This window comes from Salmo salar, chromosome ssa29 (genome assembly GCF_905237065.1).
Source record: "Salmo salar chromosome ssa29, Ssal_v3.1, whole genome shotgun sequence".
In the NCBI taxonomy this organism is placed as follows: domain Eukaryota; kingdom Metazoa; phylum Chordata; class Actinopteri; order Salmoniformes; family Salmonidae; genus Salmo; species Salmo salar.
The window spans coordinates 20,137,132-20,161,826 of record NC_059470.1 but is presented as its reverse complement, the minus strand read 5'-3'; positions in this window follow the sequence as shown (position 1 = coordinate 20,161,826).

The following is a 24,695-nucleotide window of genomic DNA, read 5'->3' as shown; positions in this document are numbered from 1 at the left end:
CTAGTGGTGTACCTAGTTGTTTACCTACTGGTGTAACTACTGGTGTACCTACTGGTGTACCTAGTGGTGTACCTACTGGTGTACCTAGTGGTGTACCTAGTTGTTTACCTACTGGTGTACCTACTGGTGTACCTACTGGTGTACCTAGTGCTGTACCTACTGGTGTACCTAGTGGTGTACCTAGTTGTTTACCTACTGGTGTACCTAGTGGTGTACCTACTGGTGTACATAGTGGTGTACCTAGCGGTTTACCTACTGGTGTACCTACTGGTGTACCTACTGGTGTACCTAGTGGTGTACCTATTTGTTTACCTACTGGTGTACCTACTGGTGTACCTACTAGTGTACCTAGTGGTCTACCTAGTGGTGTACCTACTGGTGTACCTACTGGTGTACCTACTAGTGTACCTAGTGGTGTACCAAGTGGTGTAACTACTAGTGTACCTACTGGTGTACCTAGTGGTTTACCTACTGGTGTACCTAGTGGTTTACCTACTGGTGTACCTACTGGTTTACCTACTGGTGTATTTACTGGTGTACCTACTGGTGTACCTACTGGTGTACCTAGTGGTGTACCTACTGGTGTACCTAGTGGTGTACCTACTGGTGTACCTACTGGTGTACCTACTGCTGCACCCACTGGTGTACCTACTAGTGTACCTACTAGTGTACCTAGTTGTTTATCTACTAGTGTACCTAGTGGTTTACCTACTGGTGTAACTAGTTGTTTACCTACTGGTGTACCTACTGGTTTACCTACTGGAAACCTAGTGGTGTACCTAGTTGTTTACCTACTGGTGTACCTACTGGTGTACCTACTGGTGTACCTAGTGGTGTACCTACTGGTGTACCTAGTGTTGTACCTAGTTGTTTACCTACTGGTGTACCTACTGGTGTACCTACTGGTGTACCTAGTGGTGTACCTACTGGTGTACCTAGTGGTGTACCTAGTTGTTTACCTACTGGTGTACCTAGTGGTGTACCTACTGGTGTACATAGTGGTGTACCTAGCGGTTTACCTACTGGTGTACCTACTGGTGTACCTAGTGTTGTACCTATTTGTTTACCTACTGGTGTACCTACTGGTGTACCTACTAGTGTACCTAGTGGTCTACCTAGTGGTGTACCTACTGGTGTACCTACTGGTGTACCTACTAGTGTACCTAGTGGTGTACCAAGTGGTGTAACTACGAGTGTACCTACTGGTGTACCTAGTGGTTTACCTACTGGTGTACCTAGTGGTTTACCTACTGGTGTACCTACTGGTGTACCTACTAGTGTACCTAGTGTAGTACCTAGTGGGTTATCTACTGGTGTACCTACTGGTGTACCTACTGGTGTACCTAGTGGTGTAACTACTAGTGTACCTACTGGTGTACCTAATGGTTTACCTACTGGTGTACCTACTGGTTTATCTACTGGTGTACCTAGTGGTGTACCTACTGGTGTAACTACTAGTGTACCTACTGGTGTACCTAGTGGTTTACCTACTGGTGTACCTACTGTTGTACCTACTGGTGTACCTAGTTGTTTACCTACTGGTGTACCAAATGGTGTACCTACCGGTGTACCTACTGGTGTACCTAGTGGTTTACCTACTGGTGTACCTACTGGTTTACCTAGTGGTGTACCTAGTGGTTTACCTACTGGTGTACCTACTGGTGTACCTAGTGGTTTACCTACTGGTGTACCTAGTGGTGTACCTAATAGTGTACCTACTAGTGTACCTAGTGGTTTACCTACTGGTGTCCTTACTGGTATACCTAGTGGTGTACCTACTGGTGTACCTACTGGTGTACCTACTGGTGTACCTAGTGGTTTACCTACTGGTGTACCTACTGGTGTAGCTAGTGGTGTACCTAGTGGTGTACCTAGTGGTTTACCTACTGGTGTACCTACTGGTGTACCTAGTGGTGTACCTAGTGGTGTACCTAGTGGTTTCACCTACTGGTGTACCTAGTGGTGTACCTAGTGGTGTACCTACTGGTGTACCTACTGGTGTACCTAGTGGTGTACCTAGTGGTTTACCTACTGGTGTACCTACTAGTGTACCTGGTGGCGTACCAAGTGGTTTACTTACTGGTGTACCTAGTGGTGTACCAAGTGGTGTACCAAGTGGTTTACCTACTGGTATACCTAGTGGTGTACCTAGTGGTGTACCTAGTGGTGTACCTAGTGGTGTTCCTAGCAGTGTACTTAGTGGTGTACCTAGTGGTTTACCTACTAGTGTACCTACTGGTTTACCTAGTGGTTTACCTACTGGTGTACCTACTGGTGTACCTAGTGGTGTACCTAGTGGTGTAGCTTGTAGTATACCTACTGGTTTACCTACTTGTGTACCTAGTGGTGTACCTAGTGGTGTACCTACTGGTTTACCTACTGGTGTACCTACTGGTGTACCTAGTGGTTTACCTACTGGTGTACCTACTGGTGTAACTACTGATGTACCTAGTGGTGTACCTAGTGGTTTACCTACTGGTGTACCTACTGGTGTACCTAGTGGTGTACCTAGTGGTTTACCTACTGGTGTACCTATTAGTGTACCTACTAGTTTACCTAGTGGTGTACCTAGTGGTGTACCTACTGGTGTACCTACTGCTGCACCCACTGGTGTACCTACTAGTGTACCTACTGGTGTACCTAGTTGTTTATCTACTAGTGTACCTAGTGGTTTACCTACTGGTGTAACTAGTTGTTTAACTACTGGTGTACCTACTGGTTAACCTACTGGAAACCTAGTGGTGTACCTAGTTGTTTACCTACTGGTGTACCTACTGGTGTACCTACTGGTGTACCTAGTGGTGTACCTACTGGTGTACCTAGTGTTGTACCTAGTTGTTTACCTACTGGTGTACCTACTGGTGTACCTACTGGTGTACCTAGTGGTGTACCTACTGGTGTACCTAGTGGTGTACCTAGTTGTTTACCTACTGGTGTACCTAGTGGTGTACCTACTGGTGTACATAGTGGTGTACCTAGCGGTTTACCTACTGGTGTACCTACTGGTGTACCTAGTGTTGTACCTATTTGTTTACCTACTGGTGTACCTACTGGTGTACCTACTAGTGTACCTAGTGGTCTACCTAGTGGTGTACCTACTGGTGTACCTACTGGTGTACCTACTAGTGTACCTAGTGGTGTACCAAGTGGTGTAACTACGAGTGTACCTACTGGTGTACCTAGTGGTTTACCTACTGGTGTACCTAGTGGTTTACCTACTGGTGTACCTACTGGTGTACCTACTAGTGTACCTAGTGTAGTACCTAGTGGGTTATCTACTGGTGTACCTACTGGTGTACCTACTGGTGTACCTAGTGGTGTAACTACTAGTGTACCTACTGGTGTACCTAATGGTTTACCTACTGGTGTACCTACTGGTTTATCTACTGGTGTACCTAGTGGTGTACCTACTGGTGTAACTACTAGTGTACCTACTGGTGTACCTAGTGGTTTACCTACTGGTGTACCTACTGTTGTACCTACTGGTGTACCTAGTTGTTTACCTACTGGTGTACCAAATGGTGTACCTACCGGTGTACCTACTGGTGTACCTAGTGGTTTACCTACTGGTGTACCTACTGGTTTACCTAGTGGTGTACCTAGTGGTTTACCTACTGGTGTACCTACTGGTGTACCTAGTGGTTTACCTACTGGTGTACCTAGTGGTGTACCTAATAGTGTACCTACTAGTGTACCTAGTGGTTTACCTACTGGTGTACCTACTGGTATACCTAGTGGTGTACCTACTGGTGTACCTACTGGTGTACCTACTGGTGTACCTAGTGGTTTACCTACTGGTGTACCTACTGGTGTAGCTAGTGGTGTACCTAGTGGTGTACCTAGTGGTTTACCTACTGGTGTACCTACTGGTGTACCTAGTGGTGTACCTAGTGGTGTACCTAGTGGTTTACCTACTGGTGTACCTAGTGGTGTACCTAGTGGTGTACCTACTGGTGTACCTACTGGTGTACCTAGTGGTGTACCTAGTGGTTTACCTACTGGTGTACCTACTAGTGTACCTGGTGGCGTACCAAGTGGTTTACTTACTGGTGTACCTAGTGGTGTACCAAGTGGTGTACCAAGTGGTTTACCTACTGGTATACCTAGTGGTGTACCTAGTGGTGTACCTAGTGGTGTACCTAGTGGTGTTCCTAGCAGTGTACTTAGTGGTGTACCTAGTGGTTTACCTACTAGTGTACCTACTGGTTTACCTAGTGGTTTACCTACTGGTGTACCTACTGGTGTACCTAGTGGTGTACCTAGTGGTGTAGCTTGTAGTATACCTACTGGTTTACCTACTTGTGTACCTAGTGGTGTACCTAGTGGTGTACCTACTGGTTTACCTACTGGTGTACCTACTGGTGTACCTAGTGGTTTACCTACTGGTGTACCTACTGGTGTAACTACTGATGTACCTAGTGGTGTACCTAGTGGTTTACCTACTGGTGTACCTACTGGTGTACCTAGTGGTGTACCTAGTGGTTTACCTACTGGTGTACCTATTAGTGTACCTACTAGTTTACCTAGTGGTGTACCTAGTGGTGTACCTACTGGTGTACCTACTGCTGCACCCACTGGTGTACCTACTAGTGTACCTACTGGTGTACCTAGTTGTTTATCTACTAGTGTACCTAGTGGTTTACCTACTGGTGTAACTAGTTGTTTAACTACTGGTGTACCTACTGGTTAACCTACTGGAAACCTAGTGGTGTACCTAGTTGTTTACCTACTGGTGTACCTACTGGTGTACCTACTGGTGTACCTAGTGGTGTACCTACTGGTTGTACCTAGTGTTGTACCTAGTTGTTTACCTACTGGTGTACCTACTGGTGTACCTACTGGTGTACCTAGTGGTGTACCTACTGGTGTACCTAGTGGTGTACCTAGTTGTTTACCTACTGGTGTACCTAGTGGTGTACCTACTGGTGTGCATAGTGGTGTACCTAGCGGTTTACCTACTGGTGTACCTACTGGTGTACCTACGGGTGTACCTAGTGGTGTACCTATTTGTTTACCTACTGGTATACCTACTGGTGTACCTACTAGTGTACCTAGTGGTCTACCTAGTGGTGTACCTACTGGTGTACCTACTGGTGTACCTACTAGTGTACCTAGTGGTGTACCAAGTGGTGTAACTACGAGTGTACCTACTGGTGTACCAAGTGGTGTAACTACGAGTGTACCTACTGGTGTACCTAGTGGTTTACCTACTGGTGTACCTAGTGGTTTACCTACTGGTGCACCTACTGGTGTAACTAGTGGCGTACCAAGTGGTTTACCTACTGGTGTACCTACTAGTGTACCTAGTGTAGTACCTAGTGGGTTACCTACTGGTGTACCTACTGGTGTACCTAGTGGTGTAACTACTAGTGTACCTACTGGTGTACCTAATGGTTTACCTACTGGTGTACCTACTGGTTTACCTACTGGTGTACCTAGTGGTGTACCTACTGGTGTAACTACTAGTGTACCTACTGGTGTACCTAGTGGTTTACCTACTGGTGTACCTACTGTTGTACCTACTGGTGTACCTACTGGTGTACCTAGTGGTGTACCTAGTGGTGTACCTAGTGGTTTACCTACTGGTGTACCTAGTGGTGTACCTAGTGGTGTACCTACTTGTGTACCTACTGGTGTACCTAGTGGTGTACCTAGTGGTTTACCTACTGGTGTACCTACTAGTGTACCTGGTGGCGTACCAAGTGATTTACTTACTGGTGTACCTAGTGGTGTACCAAGTGGTGTACCAAGTGGTTTACCTACTGGTATACCTAGTGGTGTACCTAGTGGTGTACCTAGTGGTGTACCTAGTGGTGTTCCTAGCAGTGTACATAGTGGTGTACCTAGTGGTTTACCTACTAGTGTACCTACTGGTTTACCTAGTGGTTTACCTACTGGTGTACCTACTGGTGTACCTAGTGGTGTACCTAGTGGTGTAGCTTGTAGTATACCTACTGGTTTACCTACTTGTGTACCTAGTGGTGTACCTAGTGGTGTACCTACTGGTTTACCTACTGGTGTACCTACTGGTGTACCTAGTGGTTTACCTACTGGTGTACCTACTGGTGTACCTAGTGGTTTACCTACTGGTGTACCTACTGGTGTAACTACTGATGTACCTAGTGGTGTACCTAGTGGTTTACCTACTGGTGTACCTACTGGTGTACCTAGTGGTGTACCTAGTGGTTTACCTACTGGTGTACCTATTGGTGTACCTACTAGTGTACCTAGTGGTGTACCTAGTGGTGTACCTACTGGTGTACCTACTGCTGCACCCACTGGTGTACCTACTAGTGTACCTACTGGTGTACCTAGTTGTTTATCTACTAGTGTACCTAGTGGTTTACCTACTGGTGTAACTAGTTGTTTACCTACTGGTGTACCTACTGGTTAACCTACTGGAAACCTAGTGGTGTACCTAGTTGTTTACCTACTGGTGTACCTACTGGTGTACCTACTGGTGTACCTAGTGGTGTACCTACTGGTGTACCTAGTGTTGTACCTAGTTGTTTACCTACTGGTGTACCTACTGGTGTACCTACTGGTGTACCTACTGGTGTACCTAGTGGTGTACCTACTGGTGTACCTAGTGGTGTACCTAGTTGTTTACCTACTGGTGTACCTAGTGGTGTACCTACTGGTGTACATAGTGGTGTACCTAGCGGTTTACCTACTGGTGTACCTACTGGTGTACCTACGGGTGTACCTAGTGGTGTACCTATTTGTTTACCTACTGGTATACCTACTGGTGTACCTACTAGTGTACCTAGTGGTCTACCTAGTGGTGTACCTACTGGTGTACCTAGTGGTGTACCTACTGGTGTACCTAGTGGTGTACCAAGTGGTGTAACTACGAGTGTACCTAGTGGTGTACCTACTGGTGTACATAGTGGTGTACCTAGCGGTTTACCTACTGGTGTACCTACTGGTGTACCTACGGGTGTACCTAGTGGTGTACCTATTTGTTTACCTACTGGTATACCTACTGGTGTACCTACTAGTGTACCTAGTGGTCTACCTAGTGGTGTACCTACTGGTGTACCTACTGGTGTACCTACTAGTGTACCTAGTGGTGTACCAAGTGGTGTAACTACGAGTGTACCTACTGGTGTACCAAGTGGTGTAACTACGAGTGTACCTACTGGTGTACCCAGTGGTTTACCTACTGGTGTACCTAGTGGTGTACCTACTGGTGTACCTAGTGGTTTACCTACTGGTGTACCTACTGGTGTACCTAGTGGTTTACCTACTGGTGTACCTACTGGTGTAACTACTGATGAACCTAGTGTAGTACCTAGTGGGTTACCTACTGGTGTACCTACTGGTGTACCTACTGGTGTACCTAGTGGTGTAACTACTAGTGTACCTACTGGTGTACCTAATGGTTTACCTACTGGTGTACCTAGTGGTTTACCTACTGGTGTACCTACTGTTGTACCTACTGGTGTACCTAGTTGTTTACCTACTGGTGTACCTAGTGGTGTACCTACCGGTGTACCTACTGGTGTACCTAGTGGTTTACCTACTGGTGTACCTACTGGTTTACCTAGTGGTGTACCTAGTGGTTTACCTACTGGTGTACCTACTGGTGTACCTAGTGGTTTACCTACTGGTGTACCTAGTGGTGTACCTAATAGTGTACCTACTATTGTACCTAGTGGTTTACCTACTGGTGTACCTACTGGTATACCTAGTGGTGTACCTACTGGTGTACCTACTGGTGTACCTACTGGTGTACCTAGTGGTTTACCTACTGGTGTACCTACTGGTGTAGCTAGTGGTGTACCTAGTGGTGTACCTAGTGGTTTACCTACTGGTGTACCTACTGGTGTACCTAGTGGTGTACCTAGTGGTGTACCTAGTGGTTTACCTACTGGTGTAACTAGTGGTGTACCTAGTGGTGTACCTACTGGTGTACCTACTGGTGTAACTAGTGGTTTACCTAGTGGTTTACCTACTGGTGTACCTACTAGTGTACCTGGTGGCGTACCAAGTGGTTTACTTACTGGTGTACCTAGTGGTGTACCAAGTGGTGTACCAAGTGGTTTACCTACTGGTATACCTAGTGGTGTACCTAGTGGTGTACCTAGTGGTGTTCCTAGCAGTGTACCTAGTGGTGTACCTAGTGGTTTACCTACTAGTGTACCTACTGGTTTACCTAGTGGTTTACCTACTGGTGTACCTACTGGTGTACCTAGTGGTGTACCTAGTGGTGTAGCTTGTAGTATACCTACTGGTTTACCTACTTGTGTACCTAGTGGTGTACCTAGTGGTGTACCTACTGGTTTACCTACTGGTGTACCTACTGGTGTACCTAGTGGTTTACCTACTGGTGTACCTACTGGTGTACCTAGTGGTTTACCTACTGGTGTACCTACTGGTGTACCTACTGATGTACCTAGTGGTGTACCTAGTGGTTTACCTACTGGTGTACCTACTGGTGTACCTAGTGGTGTACCTAGTGGTTTACCTACTGGTGTACCTATTGGTGTACCTACTAGTGTACCTAGTGGTGTACCTAGTGGTTTACCTACTGGTGTACCTACTGGTGTACCTACTTGTGTACCTAGTGGTGTACCTAGTGGTTTACCTACTGGTGTACCTACTAGTGTACCTGGTGGCGTACCAAGTGGTTTACGTACTGGTGTACCTAGTGGTGTACCAAGTGGTGTACCAAGTGGTTTACCTACTGGTATACCTAGTGGTGTACCTACTGGTGTTCCTACTGGTTTACCTAGTGGTGTACCTAGTGGTTTACCTACTGTTGTTCCTACTGGTGTACCTAGTGGTTTACCTACTGGTGTACCTAGTGGTGTACCTACTAGTGTACCTACTAGTGTACCTAGTGGTTTACCTACTGGTGTACCTACTGGTGTACCTAGTGGTGTACCTAGCAGTGTACCTACTGGTGTACCTATTGTTGTACCTAGGGGTTTACCTACTGGTTTACTTACTGGTGTACCTAGTGGTTTACCTACTGGCGTACCAAGTTGTATACCTACTGGTGTACCTAGTGGAGTACTTACTGGTGTACTTACTGGTGTACTTACTGGTGCACCTACTGGTGTAACTAGTGGCGTACCAAGTGGTTTACCTACTGGTGTACCTACTGGTGTACCTACTGGTGTACCTAGTGGTGTACCTACTGGTGTACCTAGTGGTGTACCTACTGGTGTACCTACTGGTGTACTTACTGCTGCACCCACTGGTGTACCTACTAGTGTACCTACTGGTGTACCTAGTTGTTTATCTACTGGTGTACCTAGTGGTTTACCTACTGGTGTAACTAGTTGTTTACCTACTGGTGTACCTACTGGTGTACCTACTGGAAACCTAGTGGTCTACCTAGTTGTTTACCTACTGGTGTACCTACTGGTGTACCTAGTGGTGTACCTACTGGTGTACCTAGTGGTGTACCTAGTTGTTTACCTACTGGTGTACCTACTGGTGTACCTACTGGTGTACCTAGTGGTGTACCTACTGGTGTACCTAGTGGTATACCTAGTTGTTTACCTACTGGTGTACCTAGTGGTGTACCTAATGGTGTACATAGTGGTGTACCTAGCGGTTTACCTACTGGTGTACCTACTGGTGTACCTACTGGTGTACCTAGTGGTGTACCTATTTGTTTACCTACTGGTGTAACTAGTGGTGTACCTACTAGTGTACCTAGTGGTCTACCTAGTGGTGTACCTAGTGGTGTACCTACTGGTGTACCTACTGGTGTACCTACTAGTGTACCTAGTGGTGTACCAAGTGGTGTAACTACTAGTGTACCTACTTGTGTACCTAGTGGTTTACCTACTGGTGTACCTAGTGGTTTACCTACTGGTGTACCTACTGGTGTACCTACTAGTGTACCTAGTGTAGTACCTAGTGGGTTACCTACTGGTGTACCTACTGGTGTACCTACTGGTGTACCTAGTGGTGTAAATACTAGTGTACCTACTGGTGTACCTAATGGTTTACCTACTGGTGTACCTACTGGTTTACCTACTGGTGTACCTAGTGGTGTACCTACTGGTGTAACTACTAGTGTACCTACTGGTGTACCTAGTGGTTTACCTACTGGTGTACCTACTGGTGTACCTACTGGTGTACCTAGTTGTTTACCTACTGGTGTACCTAGTGGTTTACCTACTGGTGTACCTACTGGTGTACCTACTGGTGTACCTAGTTGTTTACCTACTGGTGTACCTACTGGTTTACCTAGTGGTGTACCTAGTGGTTTACCTACTGGTGTACCTACTGGTGTACCTAGTGGTTTACCTACTGGTGTACCTAGTGGTGTACCTAATAGTGTACCTACTAGTGTACCTAGTGGTTTACCTACTGGTGTACCTACTGGTATACCTAGTGGTGTACCTACTGGTGTACCTACTGGTGTACCTACTGGTGTACCTAGTGGTTTACCTACTGGTGTACCTACTGGTGTAGCTAGTGGTGTACCTAGTGGTGTACCTAGTGGTGTACCTACTGGTGTACCTAGTGGTGTACCTAGTGGTGTACCTACTGGTGTACCTACTGGTGTACCTACTGGTGTACCTAGTGGTGTACCTAGTGGTTTACCTACTGGTGTACCTACTGGTGTACCTACTGGTGTACCTAGTGGTGTACCTAGTGGTTTACCTACTGGTGTACCTACTGGTGTACCTACTGGTGTACCTAGTGGTTTACCTACTGGTGTACCTACTGGTGTACCTAGTGGTGTACCTAGTGGTGTACCTAGTGGTTGTACCTACTGGTGTACCTAGTGGTGTACCTACGTGGTGTACCTAGTGGTTTACCTACTGGTGTACCTACTGGTGTACCTAGTGGTTTACCTCGTGGTGTACCTACTGGTGTACCTACTGGTGTACCTGGTGGCGTACCAAGTGGTTTACCTACTGGTGTACCTAGTGGTGTACCTAGTGGTGTACCTAGTGGTTTACCTAGCTGGTGTACCTACTGGTGTACCTACTGGTGTACCTAGTGGTGTACCTACTGGTGTATCTACTGGTGTACCTACTGGTGTACCTAGTGGTGTACCTAGTGGTTTACCTACTGGTGTACCTACTGGTGTACCTACTGGTGTACCTAGTGGTGTACCTAGTGGTTTACCTACTGGTGTACCTACTGGTGTACCTACTGGTGTACCTAGTGGTTTACCTACTGGTGTACCTAGTGGTGTACCTAGTGGTGTACCTAGTGGTGTACCTATTGGTTTACCTACTGGTGTACCTAGTGGTGTACCTCGTGGTGTACCTAGTGGTTTACCTACTGGTGTACCTACTGGTGTACCTAGTGGTGTACCTAGTGGTTTACCTACTGGTGTACCTACTAGTGTACCTGGTGGCGTACCAAGTGGTTTACTTACTGGTGTACCTAGTGGTGTACCAAGTGGTGTACCAAGTGGTTTACCTACTGGTATACCTAGTGGTGTACCTAGTGGTGTACCTAGTGGTGTACCTAGTGGTGTACCTAGTGGTGTACCTAGTGGTGTACCTAGTGGTTTACCTACTAGTGTACCTACTGGTTTACCTAGTGGTTTACCTACTGGTGTACCTACTGGTGTACCTAGTGGTGTACCTAGTGGTGTAGCTTGTAGTATACCTACTGGTTTACCTACTGGTGTAACTAGTCGTCTACCTAGTGGTGTACCTACTGGTTTACCTATTGGTGTACCTACTGGTGTACCTACTGGTTTACCTAGTGGTTTACCTACTGGTGTACCTAGTGGTGTACCTACTGGTATAGCTTGTAGTATACCTACTGGTTTACCTACTGGTGTACCTAGTGGTGTACCTACTGGTGTACCTACTGGTGTACCTAGTGGTGTACCTACTGGTGTACCTAGTGGTTTACCTACTGGTGTAACTACTAGTGTACCTACTGGTGTACCTACTGGTGTACCTACTGGTGTACCTAGTGGTGTACCTACTGGTGTACCTACTGGTGTACCTAGTGGTGTACCTACTGGTGTACCTACTGGTGTACCTAGTGGTGTACCTACTGGTGTACCTAGTGGTTTACCTACTGGTGTACCTACTGGTTTACCTACTGGTGTACTTACTGGTGTACCTACTGGTGTACCTACTGGTGTACCTAGTGGTGTACCTACTGGTGTACCTAGTGGTGTACCTACTGGTGTACCTACTGGTGTACCTACTGCTGCACCCACTGGTGTACCTACTAGTGTACCTACTGGTGTACCTAGTTGTTTATCTACTAGTGTACCTAGTGGTGTACCTAGTTGTTTATCTACTAGTGTACCTAGTGGTTTAACCACTGGTGTACCTACTGGTGTACCTAGTGGTTTACCTACTGGTGTACCTAGTGGTGTACCTACTAGTGTACCTACTAGTGTACCTAGTGGTTTACCTACTGGTGTACCTACTGGTGTACCTAGTGGTGTACCTAGCAGTGTACCTACTGGTGTACCTATTGGTGTACCTAGTGGTTTACCTACTGGTTTACTTACTGGTGTACCTAGTGGTTTACCTACTGGCGTACCAAGTTGTATACCTACTGGTGTACCTAGTGGTGTACTTACTGGTGTACTTAGTGGTGTACCTACTGGTGTACCTACTGGTGTAACTAGTGGCGTACCAAGTGGTTTACCTACTGGTGTACCTACTGGTGTACCTACTGGTGTACCTAGTGGTGTACCTACTGGTGTACCTAGTGGTGTACCTACTGGTGTACCTACTGGTGTACCTACTGCTGCACCCACTGGTGTACCTACTAGTGTACCTACTGGTGTACCTAGTTGTTTATCTACTGGTGTACCTAGTGGTTTACCTACTGGTGTAACTAGTTGTTTACCTACTGGTGTACCTACTGGTGTACCTACTGGAAACCTAGTGGTGTACCTAGTTGTTTACCTACTGGTGTACCTACTGGTGTACCTAGTGGTGTACCTACTGGTGTACCTAGTGGTGTACCTAGTTGTTTACCTACTGGTGTACCTACTGGTGTACCTACTGGTGTACCTACTGGTGTACCTAGTGGTGTACCTAGTTGTTTACCTACTGGTGTACCTAGTGGTGTACCTACTGGTGTACATAGTGGTGTACCTAGCGGTTTACCTACTGGTGTACCTACTGGTGTACCTAGTGGTGTACCTATTTGTTTACCTACTGGTGTAACTAGTGGTGTACCTACTAGTGTACCTAGTGGTCTACCAAGTGGTGTACCTAGTGGTGTACCTACTGGTGTACCTACTGGTGTACCTACTAGTGTACCTAGTGGTGTACCAAGTGGTGTAACTACTAGTGTACCTACTTGTGTACCTAGTGGTTTACCTACTGGTGTACCTAGTGGTTTACCTACTGGTGTACCTACTGGTGTACCTACTAGTGTACCTAGTGTAGTACCTAGTGGGTTACCTACTGGTGTACCTACTGGTGTACCTACTGGTGTACCTAGTGGTGTAAATACTAGTGTACCTACTGGTGTACCTAATGGTTTACCTACTGGTGTACCTACTGGTTTACCTACTGGTGTACCTAGTGGTGTACCTACTGGTGTAACTACTAGTGTACCTACTGGTGTACCTAGTGGTTTACCTACTGGTGTACCTACTGGTGTACCTACTGGTGTACCTAGTTGTTTACCTACTGGTGTATCCAGTGGTGTACCTACCGGTGTACCTACTGGTGTACCTAGTGGTTTACCTACTGGTGTACCTACTGGTTTACCTAGTGGTGTACCTAGTGGTTTACCTACTGGTGTACCTACTGGTGTACCTAGTGGTTTACCTACTGGTGTACCTAGTGGTGTACCTACTAGTGTACCTACTAGTGTACCTAGTGGTTTACCTACTGGTGTACCTACTGGTGTACCTAGTGGTGTACCTACTGGTGTACCTACTGGTGTACCTACTGGTGTACCTAGTGGTTTACCTACTGGTGTACCTACTGGTGTAGCTAGTGGTGTACCTAGTGGTGTACCTAGTGGTGTACCTACTGGTGTACCTAGTGGTGTACCTAGTGGTGTAACTACTGGTGTATCTACTGGTGTACCTACTGGTGTACCTAGTGGTGTACCTAGTGGTTTACCTACTGGTGTACCTACTGGTGTACCTACTGGTGTACCTAGTGGTGTACCTAGTGGTTTACCTACTGGTGTACCTACTGGTGTACCTACTGGTGTACCTAGTGGTTTACCTACTGGTGTACCTATTGGTGTACCTAGTGGTGTACCTAGTGGTGTACCTAGTGGTTTACCTACTGGTGTACCTAGTGGTGTACCTCGTGGTGTACCTAGTGGTTTACCTACTGGTGTACCTACTGGTGTACCTAGTGGTGTACCTAGTGGTTTACCTACTGGTGTACCTACTAGTGTACCTGGTGGCGTACCAAGTGGTTTACCTACTGGTGTACCTAGTGGTGTACCTAGTGGTGTACCAAGTGGTTTACCTACTGGTATACCTAGTGGTGTACCTAGTGGTGTACCTACTGGTGTACCTAGTGGTGTACCTAGCGGTGTACCTAGTGGTGTACCTAGTGGTTTACCTACTAGTGTACCTACTGGTGTACCTAGTGGTTTACCTACTGGTGTACCTACTGGTGTACCTAGTTGTGTACCTAGTGGTGTAGCTTGGTATACCTACTGGTTTACCTACTGGTGTACCTAGTGGTCTACCTAGTGGTGTACCTACTGGTGTACCTAGTGGTGTACCTACTGGTGTACCTACTGGTTTACCTAGTGGTTTACCTACTGGTGTACCTAGTGGTGTACCTACTGGTATAGCTTGTGTATACCTACTGGTTTACCTACTGGTGTACCTAGTGGTGTACCTACTGGTGTACCTACTGGTGTACCTAGTGGTGTACCTACTGGTGTACCTAGTGGTTTACCTACTGGTGTAACTACTAGTGTACCTACTGGTGTACCTACTGGTGTACCTAGTGGTGTACCTACTGGTGTACCTACTGGTGTACCTAGTGGTGTACCTACTGGTGTACCTACTGGTGTACCTAGTGGTGTACCTACTGGTGTACCTAGTGGTTTACCTACTGGTGTACCTACTGGTTTACCTACTGGTGTACTTACTGGTGTACCTACTGGTGTACCTAGTGGTGTACCTACTGGTGTACCTAGTGGTGTACCTACTGGTGTACCTACTGGTGTACCTACTGCTGCACCCACTGGTGTACCTACTAGTGTACCTACTGGTGTACCTAGTTGTTTATCTACTAGTGTACCTAGTGGTGTACCTAGTTGTTTATCTACTAGTGTACCTAGTGGTTTACCTACTGGTGTAACTAGTTGTTTACCTACTGGTGTACCTACTGGAAACCTAGTGGTGTACCTAGTTGTTTACCTACTGGTGTACCTACTGGTGTACCTACTGGTGTACCTACTGGTGTACCTACTGGTGTACCTAGTGGTGTACCTAGTTGTTTACCTACTGGTGTACCTACTGGTGTACCTAGTGGTGTACCTACTGGTGTACCTAGTGGTGTACCTAGTTGTTTACCTACTGGTGTACCTAGTGGTGTACCTACTGGTGTACCTACTGGTGTACCTAGTGGTGTACCTATTTGTTTACCTACTGGTGTACCTACTGGTGTACCTACTAGTGTACCTAGTGGTCTACCTAGTGGTCTACCTAGTGGTGTACCTACTGGTGTACCTACTGGTGTACCTACTAGTGTACCTAGTGGTGTACCAAGTGGTGTAACTACTAGTGTACCTAGTGTTTTACCTACTGGTGTACCTAGTGGTTTACCTACTGGTGTACCTACTGGTTTACCTACTGGTGTACTTACTGGTGTACCTACTGGTGTACCTACTGGTGTACCTAGTGGTGTACCTACTGGTGTACCTAGTGGTGTACCTACTGGTGTACCTACTGGTGTACCTACTGGTGTACCTACTGCTGCACCCACTGCTGTACCTACTAGTGTACCTACTGGTGTACCTAGTTGTTTATCTACTAGTGTACCTAGTGGTTTACCTACTGGTGTAACTAGTTGTTTACCTACTGGTGTACCAACTGGTGTACCTACTGGAAACCTAGTGGTGTACCTAGTTGTTTACCTACTGGTGTACCTACTGGTGTACCTACTGGTGTACCTAGTGGTGTACCTACTGGTGTACCTAGTGGTGTACCTAGTGGTGTACCTACTGGTGTACCTACTGGTGTACCTACTGGTGTACCTAGTGGTGTACCTACTGGTGTACCTACTGGTGTACCTAGTGGTTTACCTACTGGTGTACCTACTGGTGTACCTACTGGTGTACCTAGTGGTGTACCTAGTGGTTTACCTACTGGTGTACCTACTGGTGTACCTAGTGGTGTACCTAGTGGTTTACCTACTGGTGTACCTACTGGTGTACCTACTGGTGTACCTAGTGGTGTACCTAGTGGTTTACCTACTGGTGTACCTACTGGTGTACCTACTGGTGTACCTAGTGGTGTACCTAGTGGTTTACCTACTGGTGTACCTACTGGTGTACCTACTGGTGTACCTACTGGTGTACCTACTAGTGTACCTACTGGTGTACCTAGTGGTTTACCTACTGGTGTACCTACTGGTTTACCTACTGGTATACCTAGTGGTGTACCTACTGGTGTAACTACTAGTGTACCTACTGGTGTACCTAGTGGTTTACCTACTGGTGTACCTACTGTTGTACCTACTGGTGTACCTAGTTGTTTACCTACTGGTGTACCTACTGGTTTACCTACTGGTGTACCTAGTGGTGTACCTACTGGTGTAACTACTAGTGTACCTACTGGTGTACCTAGTGGTGTACCTACTAGTGTACCTAGTGGTGTACCTAGTGGTGTAACTACTAGTGTACCTACTGGTGTACCTAGTGGTTTACCTACTGGTGTACCTAGTGGTTTACCTACTGGTGTACCTACTGGTTTACCTACTGGTGTACCTACTGGTTTACCTAGTGGTTTACCTACTGGTGTACCTACTGGTTTACCTACTGGTGTACCTAGTGGTGTAACTAGTGGTGTACCTACTAGTGTACCTACTGGTGTACCTACTGGTTTACCTACTGGTGTACCTAGTGGTGTACCTAGTGGTGTACCTACTAGTGTACCTACTGGTGTACCTAGTGGTTTACCTACTGGTGTACCTACTGGTGTACCTAGTGGTGTACCTAGCAGTGTACCTACTGGTGTACCTATTGGTGTACCTAGTGGTTTACCTACTGGTTTACTTACTGGTGTACCTAGTGGTGTACCTACTGGCGTACCAAGTTGTATACCTACTGGTGTACCTAGTGGAGTACTTACTGGTGTACTTACTGGTGTACTTACTGGTGAACCTACTGGTGTAACTAGTGGCGTACCAAGTGGTTTACCTACTGGTATACCTACTGGTGTACCTAGTGATGTACCTACTGGTGTACTTACTGGTGTACCTAGTGGTGTACCAAGTGGTGTACCAAGTGGTTTACCTACTGGTATACCTACTGGTGTACCTAGTGATGTACCTACTGGTGTACTTACTGGTGTACCTAGTGGTTTACCTACTGGTGTACCTACTGGTGTACCTACTGGTTTACCTACTGGTGTACCTAGTGGTTTACCTACTGGTGTACCTAGTGGTGTACCTAGTGGTGTACCTACTGGTGTACCTAGTTGTGTACCTACTGGTGTACCTAGTGGTGTACCTAGTGGTTTACCTACTAGTGTACCTACTGGTTTACCTAGTGGTTTACCTACTGGTGTACCTACTGGTTTACCTACTGGTGTACCTAGTGGTGTACCTACTGGTGTAACTACTAGTGTACCTACTGGTGTACCTAGTGGTTTACCTAGTGGTTTACCTACTGGTGTACCTAGTGGTGTACCTACTAGTGTACCTACTAGTGTACCTAGTGGTTTACCTACTGGTGTACCTACTGGTGTACCTAGTGGTGTACCTAGCAGTGTACCTACTGGTGTACCTACTGGTTTACCTACTGGTGTACCTACTGGTGTACCTACTGGTGTACCTACTGGTGTACCTACTGGTTTACCTACTGGTGTACCTAGTGGTGTACCTACTGGTGTACCTAGTGGTGTACCTAGCTGGTGTACCTACTGGTGTACCTAGTGGTGTACCTACTGGTTTACCTACTGGTGTACCTACTGGTGTACCTACTGGTGTAACTAGTGGCGTACCTAGTGGTTTACCTACTGGTATACCTACTGGTGTACCTAGTGATGTACCTACTGGTGTACTTACTGGTGTACCTAGTGGTGTACCAAGTGGTGTACCAAGTGGTTTACCTACTGGTATACCTACTGGTGTACCTAGTGATGTACCTACTGGTGTACTTACTGGTGTACCTAGTGGTTTACCTACTGGTGTACCTACTGGTGTACCTACTGGTTTACCTACTGGTGTACCTAGTGGTTTACCTACTGGTGTACCTACTGGTGTACCTAGTGGTGTACCTACTGGTGTACCTACTGGTGTACCTACTGGTGTACCTAGTGGTTTACCTAGTGGTTTACCTACTGGTGTACCTAGTGGTTTACCTACTGGTGTACCTACTGGTGTACCTACTGGTGTACCTAGTGTTGTAACTGGTGGTGTACCTACTGGTGTACCTACTGGTGTACCTACTAGTGTACCTAGTGGTGTACCTAGTGGTTTACCTACTGGTGTACCTTCTGGTGTACCTACTGGTGTACCTAGTGGTGTACCTAGTGGTTTACCTACTCGTGTACCTACTGGTGTACCTACTTGTGTACCTAGTGGTTTACCTACTGGTGTACCTACTGGTGTACCTACTGGTGTACCTAGTGGTGTACCTACTGGTGTACCTACTGGTGTACCTACTGGTGTACCTACTGGTGTACCTAGTGGTGTACCTACTGGTTTACCTACTGGTGTACCTAGTGGTGTACCTAGTGGTGTACCTAGTGGTTTACCTACTGGTTTACCTACTGGTGTACCTAGTGGCTTACCTAGTGGTGTACCTACTGGTTTACCTACTGGTGTACCTACTGGTGTACCTACTGGTGTACCTAGTGGTGTACCTAGTGGTGTACCTAGTGGTGTACCTAGCAGTGTACCTACTGGTTTACCTACTGGTGTACCTAGTGGTTTACCTACTGGTGTACCTAGTGGTGTACCTAATTGGTGTACCTAGCAGTGTACCTACTGGTTTACCTACTAGTGTACCTACTGGTTTACCTAGTGGTTTACCTACTGGTGTACCTACTGGTTTACCTACTGGTGTACCTAGTGGTGTACCTACTGGTGTAACTACTAGTGTACCTACTGGTGTACCTAGTGGTTTACCTAGTGGTTTACCTCCTGGTGTACCTAGTGGTGTACCTACTAGTGTACCTACTAGTGTACCTAGTGGTTTACCTACTGGTGTACCTACTGGTGTACCTAGTGGTGTACCTAGCAGTGTACCTACTGGTGTACCTATTGGTGTACCTAGTGGTTTACCTACTGGTTTACTTACTGGTGTACCTAGTGGTGTACCTACTGGCGTACCAAGTTGTATACCTACTGGTGTACCTAGTGGAGTACTTACTGGTGTACTTACTGGTGTACCTAGTGGTGTACCAAGTGGTGTACCTACTGGTATACCTACTGGTGTACCTAGTGATGTACCTACTGGTGTACTTACTGGTGTACCTAGTGGTGTACCAAGTGGTGTACCAAGTGTTTTACCTACTGGTATACCTACTGGTGTACCTAGTAATGTACCTACTGGTGTACTTACTGGTGTACCTAGTGGTTTACCTACTGGTGTACCTACTGGTGTACCTACTGGTTTACCTACTGGTGTACCTAGTGGTTTACCTACTGGTGTACCTAGTGGTGTACCTAGTGGTGTACCTACTGGTGTACCTAGTTGTGTACCTACTGGTGTACCTAGTGGTGTACCTAGTGGTTTACCTACTAGTGTACCTACTGGTTTACCTAGTGGTTTACCTACTGGTGTACCTACTGGTTTACCTACTGGTGTACCTAGTGGTGTACCTACTGGTGTAACTACTAGTGTACCTACTGGTGTACCTAGTGGTTTACCTAGTGGTTTACCTACTGGTGTACCTAGTGGTGTACCTACTAGTGTACCTACTAGTGTACCTAGTGGTTTACCTACTGGTGTACCTACTGGTGTACCTAGTGGTGTACCTAGCAGTGTACCTACTGGTGTACCTACTGGTGTACCTACTGGTGTACCTACTGGTTTACCTAGTGGTGTACCTAGTGGTGTACCTACTGGTGTACCTAGTTGTGTACCTACTGGTGTACCTAGTGGTGTACCTACTGGTGTACCTAGTGGTGTACCTACTGGTTTACCTACTAGTGTACCTACTGGTTTACCTAGTGGTTTACCTACTGGTGAACCTACTGGTGTAACTAGTGGCGTACCAAGTGGTTTACCTACTGGTATACCTACTGGTGTACCTAGTGATGTACCTACTGGTGTACTTACTGGTGTACCTAGTGGTGTACCAAGTGGTGTACCAAGTGGTTTACCTACTGGTATACCTACTGGTGTACCTAGTGATGTACCTACTGGTGTACTTACTGGTGTACCTAGTGGTTTACCTACTGGTTTACCTACTGGTGTACCTACTGGTGTACCTAGTGGTTTACCTACTGGTGTACCTACTGGTGTACCTAGTGGTGTACCTACTGGTGTACCTACTGGTGTACCTAGTGGTGTACCTAGTGGTGTAACTACTGGTGTACCTAGTGGTTTACCTACTGGTGTACCTACTGGTGTACCTACTGGTGTACCTAGTGGTGTAACTGGTGGTGTACCTACTGGTGTACCTACAGGTGTACCTACTAGTGTACCTAGTGGTGTACCTAGTGGTTTACCTACTGGTGTACCTACTGGTGTACCTACTGGTGTACCTAGTGGTGTACCTAGTGGTTTACCTACTGGTGTACCTACTGGTGTACCTACTTGTGTACCTAGTGGTTTACCTACTGGTGTACCTACTGGTGTACCTACTGGTGTACCTACTTGTGTACCCAGTGGTGTACCTCATGGTTTACCTACTGGTGTACCTACTAGTGTACCTGGTGGCGTACCTAGTGGTGTACCTACTGGTTTACCTACTGGTGTACCTACTGGTGTACCTACTGGTGTACCTAGTGGTGTACCTAGTGGTGTACCTAGTGGTGTACCTAGCAGTGTACCTACTGGTTTACCTACTGGTGTACCTAGTGGTTTACCTACTGGTGTACCTACTGGTTTACCTACTGGTGTACCTACTGGTGTACCTACTGGTGTACCTAGTGGTGTACCTAGTGGTGTACCTAGTGGTGTACCTAGCAGTGTACCTACTGGTTTAACTACTGGTGTACCTAGTGGTTTACCTACTGGTGTACCTAGTGGTGTACCTAATTGGTGTACCTAGCAGTGTACCTACTGGTTTACCTACTAGTGTACCTACTGGTTTACCTAGTGGTTTACCTACTGGTGTACCTACTGGTTTACCTACTGGTGTACCTAGTGGTGTACCTACTGGTGTAACTACTAGTGTACCTACTGGTGTACCTAGTGGTTTACCTAGTGGTTTACCTCCTGGTGTACCTAGTGGTGTACCTACTAGTGTACCTACTAGTGTACCTAGTGGTTTACCTACTGGTGTACCTACTGGTGTACCTAGTGGTGTACCTAGCAGTGTACCTACTGGTGTACCTATTGGTGTACCTAGTGGTTTACCTACTGGTTTACTTACTGGTGTACCTAGTGGTGTACCTACTGGCGTACCAAGTTGTATACCTACTGGTGTACCTAGTGGAGTACTTACTGGTGTACTTACTGGTGTACTTACTGGTGAACCTACTGGTGTAACTAGTGGCGTACCAAGTGGTTTACCTACTGGTATACCTACTGGTGTACCTAGTGATGTACCTACTGGTGTACTTACTGGTGTACCTAGTGGTGTACCAAGTGGTGTACCAAGTGTTTTACCTACTGGTATACCTACTGGTGTACCTAGTAATGTACCTACTGGTGTACTTACTGGTGTACCTAGTGGTTTACCTACTGGTGTACCTACTGGTGTACCTACTGGTTTACCTACTGGTGTACCTAGTGGTTTACCTACTGGTGTACCTAGTGGTGTACCTAGTGGTGTACCTACTGGTGTACCTAGTTGTGTACCTACTGGTGTACCTAGTGGTGTACCTAGTGGTTTACCTACTAGTGTACCTACTGGTTTACCTAGTGGTTTACCTACTGGTGTACCTACTGGTTTACCTACTGGTGTACCTAGTGGTGTACCTACTGGTGTAACTACTAGTGTACCTACTGGTGTACCTAGTGGTTTACCTAGTGGTTTACCTACTGGTGTACCTAGTGGTGTACCTACTAGTGTACCTACTAGTGTACCTAGTGGTTTACCTACTGGTGTACCTACTGGTGTACCTAGTGGTGTACCTAGCAGTGTACCTACTGGTGTACCTACTGGTGTACCTACTGGTTTACCTACTGGTGTACCTAGTGGTGTACCTAGTGGTGTACCTACTGGTGTACCTAGTTGTGTACCTACTGGTGTACCTAGTGGTGTACCTACTGGTGTACCTAGTGGTGTACCTACTGGTTTACCTACTAGTGTACCTACTGGTTTACCTAGTGGTTTACCTACTGGTGAACCTACTGGTGTAACTAGTGGCGTACCAAGTGGTTTACCTACTGGTATACCTACTGGTGTACCTAGTGATGTACCTACTGGTGTACTTACTGGTGTACCTAGTGGTGTACCAAGTGGTGTACCAAGTGGTTTACCTACTGGTATACCTACTGGTGTACCTAGTGATGTACCTACTGGTGTACTTACTGGTGTACCTAGTGGTTTACCTACTGGTGTACCTACTGGTGTACCTACTGGTTTACCTACTGGTGTACCTAGTGGTTTACCTACTGGTGTACCTAGTGGTGTACCTAGTGGTGTACCTACTGGTGTACCTAGTTGTGTACCTACTGGTGTACCTATTGGTGTACCTAGTGGTTTACCTACTAGTGTACCTACTGGTTTACCTAGTGGTTTACCTACTGGTGTACCTACTGGTTTACCTACTGGTGTACCTAGTGGTGTACCTACTGGTGTAACTACTAGTGTACCTACTGGTGTACCTAGTGGTTTACCTAGTGGTTTACCTACTGGTGTACCTAGTGGTGTACCTACTAGTGTACCTACTAGTGTACCTAGTGGTTTACCTACTGGTGTACCTACTGGTGTACCTAGTGGTGTACCTAGCAGTGTACCTACTGGTGTACCTAGTGGTTTAGCTACTGGTGTACCTACTGGTGTACCTACTGGTGTACCTACTGGTGTACCTACTGGTTTACCTACTGGTGTACCTAGTGGTGTACCTAGTGGTGTACCTACTGGTGTACCTAGTTGTGTACCTACTGGTGTACCTAGTGGTGTACCTACTGGTGTACCTAGTGGTGTACCTACTGCTTTACCTACTAGTGTACCTACTGGTTTACCTAGTGGTTTACCTACTGGTGTACCTAGTGGTGTACCTAGTGGTGTACCTACTGGTGTACCTAGTTGTATACCTACTGGTGTACCTAGTGGTGTACCTACTGGTGTACCTAGTGGTGTACCTACTGGTTTACCTACTAGTGTACCTACTGGTTTACCTAGTGGTTTACCTACTGGTGTACCTACTGGTTTACCAACTGGTGTACCTAGTGGTGTACCTACTGGTGTAACTACTAGTGTACCTACTGGTGTACCTAGTGGTTTACCTAGTGGTTTACCTACTGGTGTACCTAGTGGTGTACCTACTAGTGTACCTACTAGTGTACCTAGTGGTTTACCTACTGGTGTACCTACTGGTGTACCTAGTGGTGTACCTAGCAGTGTACCTACTGGTGTACCTATTGGTGTACCTAGTGGTTTACCTACTGGTGTACCTAGTGGTGTACCTACTGGTCTACCTAGTAGTTTACCTACTGGTGAAACTACCGGTATACCTTGTAGTATACCTACTGGTTTACCTACTGGTGTACCTAGTGGTTTACCTACTGGTATACCTAGTGGTGTACCTACGTGTGTACCTACTGGTGTACCTAGTGGTGTACCTAGTGGTGTAGCTTGTAGTATACCTACTGGTTTACCTAGAAGTTTACCTACTGGTGTACCTAGTGGTGTACCTACTGGTATAGCTTGTAGTATACCTACTGGTTTACCTACTGGTGTACCTAGTGGTGTACCTAGTGGTGTACCTACTGGTTTACCTACTGGTGTACCTACTGGTGTACCTAGTGGTTTACCTACTGGTGTACCTACTGGTGTACCTAGTGGTGTACCTAGTGGTGTACCTACTGGTGTACCTACTGGTGTACCTAGTGGTGTACCTAGTGGTGTAACTACTGGTGTACCTAGTGGTTTACCTACTGGTGTACCTACTGGTGTACCTACTGGTGTACCTAGTGGTGTAACTGGTGGTGTACCTACTGGTGTACCTACTGGTGTACCTACTAGTGTACCTAGTGGTGTACCTAGTGGTTTACCTACTGGTGTACCTACTGGTGTACCTACTGGTGTACCTAGTGGTGTACCTAGTGGTTTACCTACTGGTGTACCTACTGGTGTACCTACTTGTGTACCTAGTGGTTTACCTACTGGTGTACCTACTGGTGTACCTACTGGTGTACCTACTTGTGTACCCAGTGGTGTACCTCATGGTTTACCTACTGGTGTACCTACTAGTGTACCTGGTGGCGTACCAAGTGGTTTACGTTCTGGTGTACCT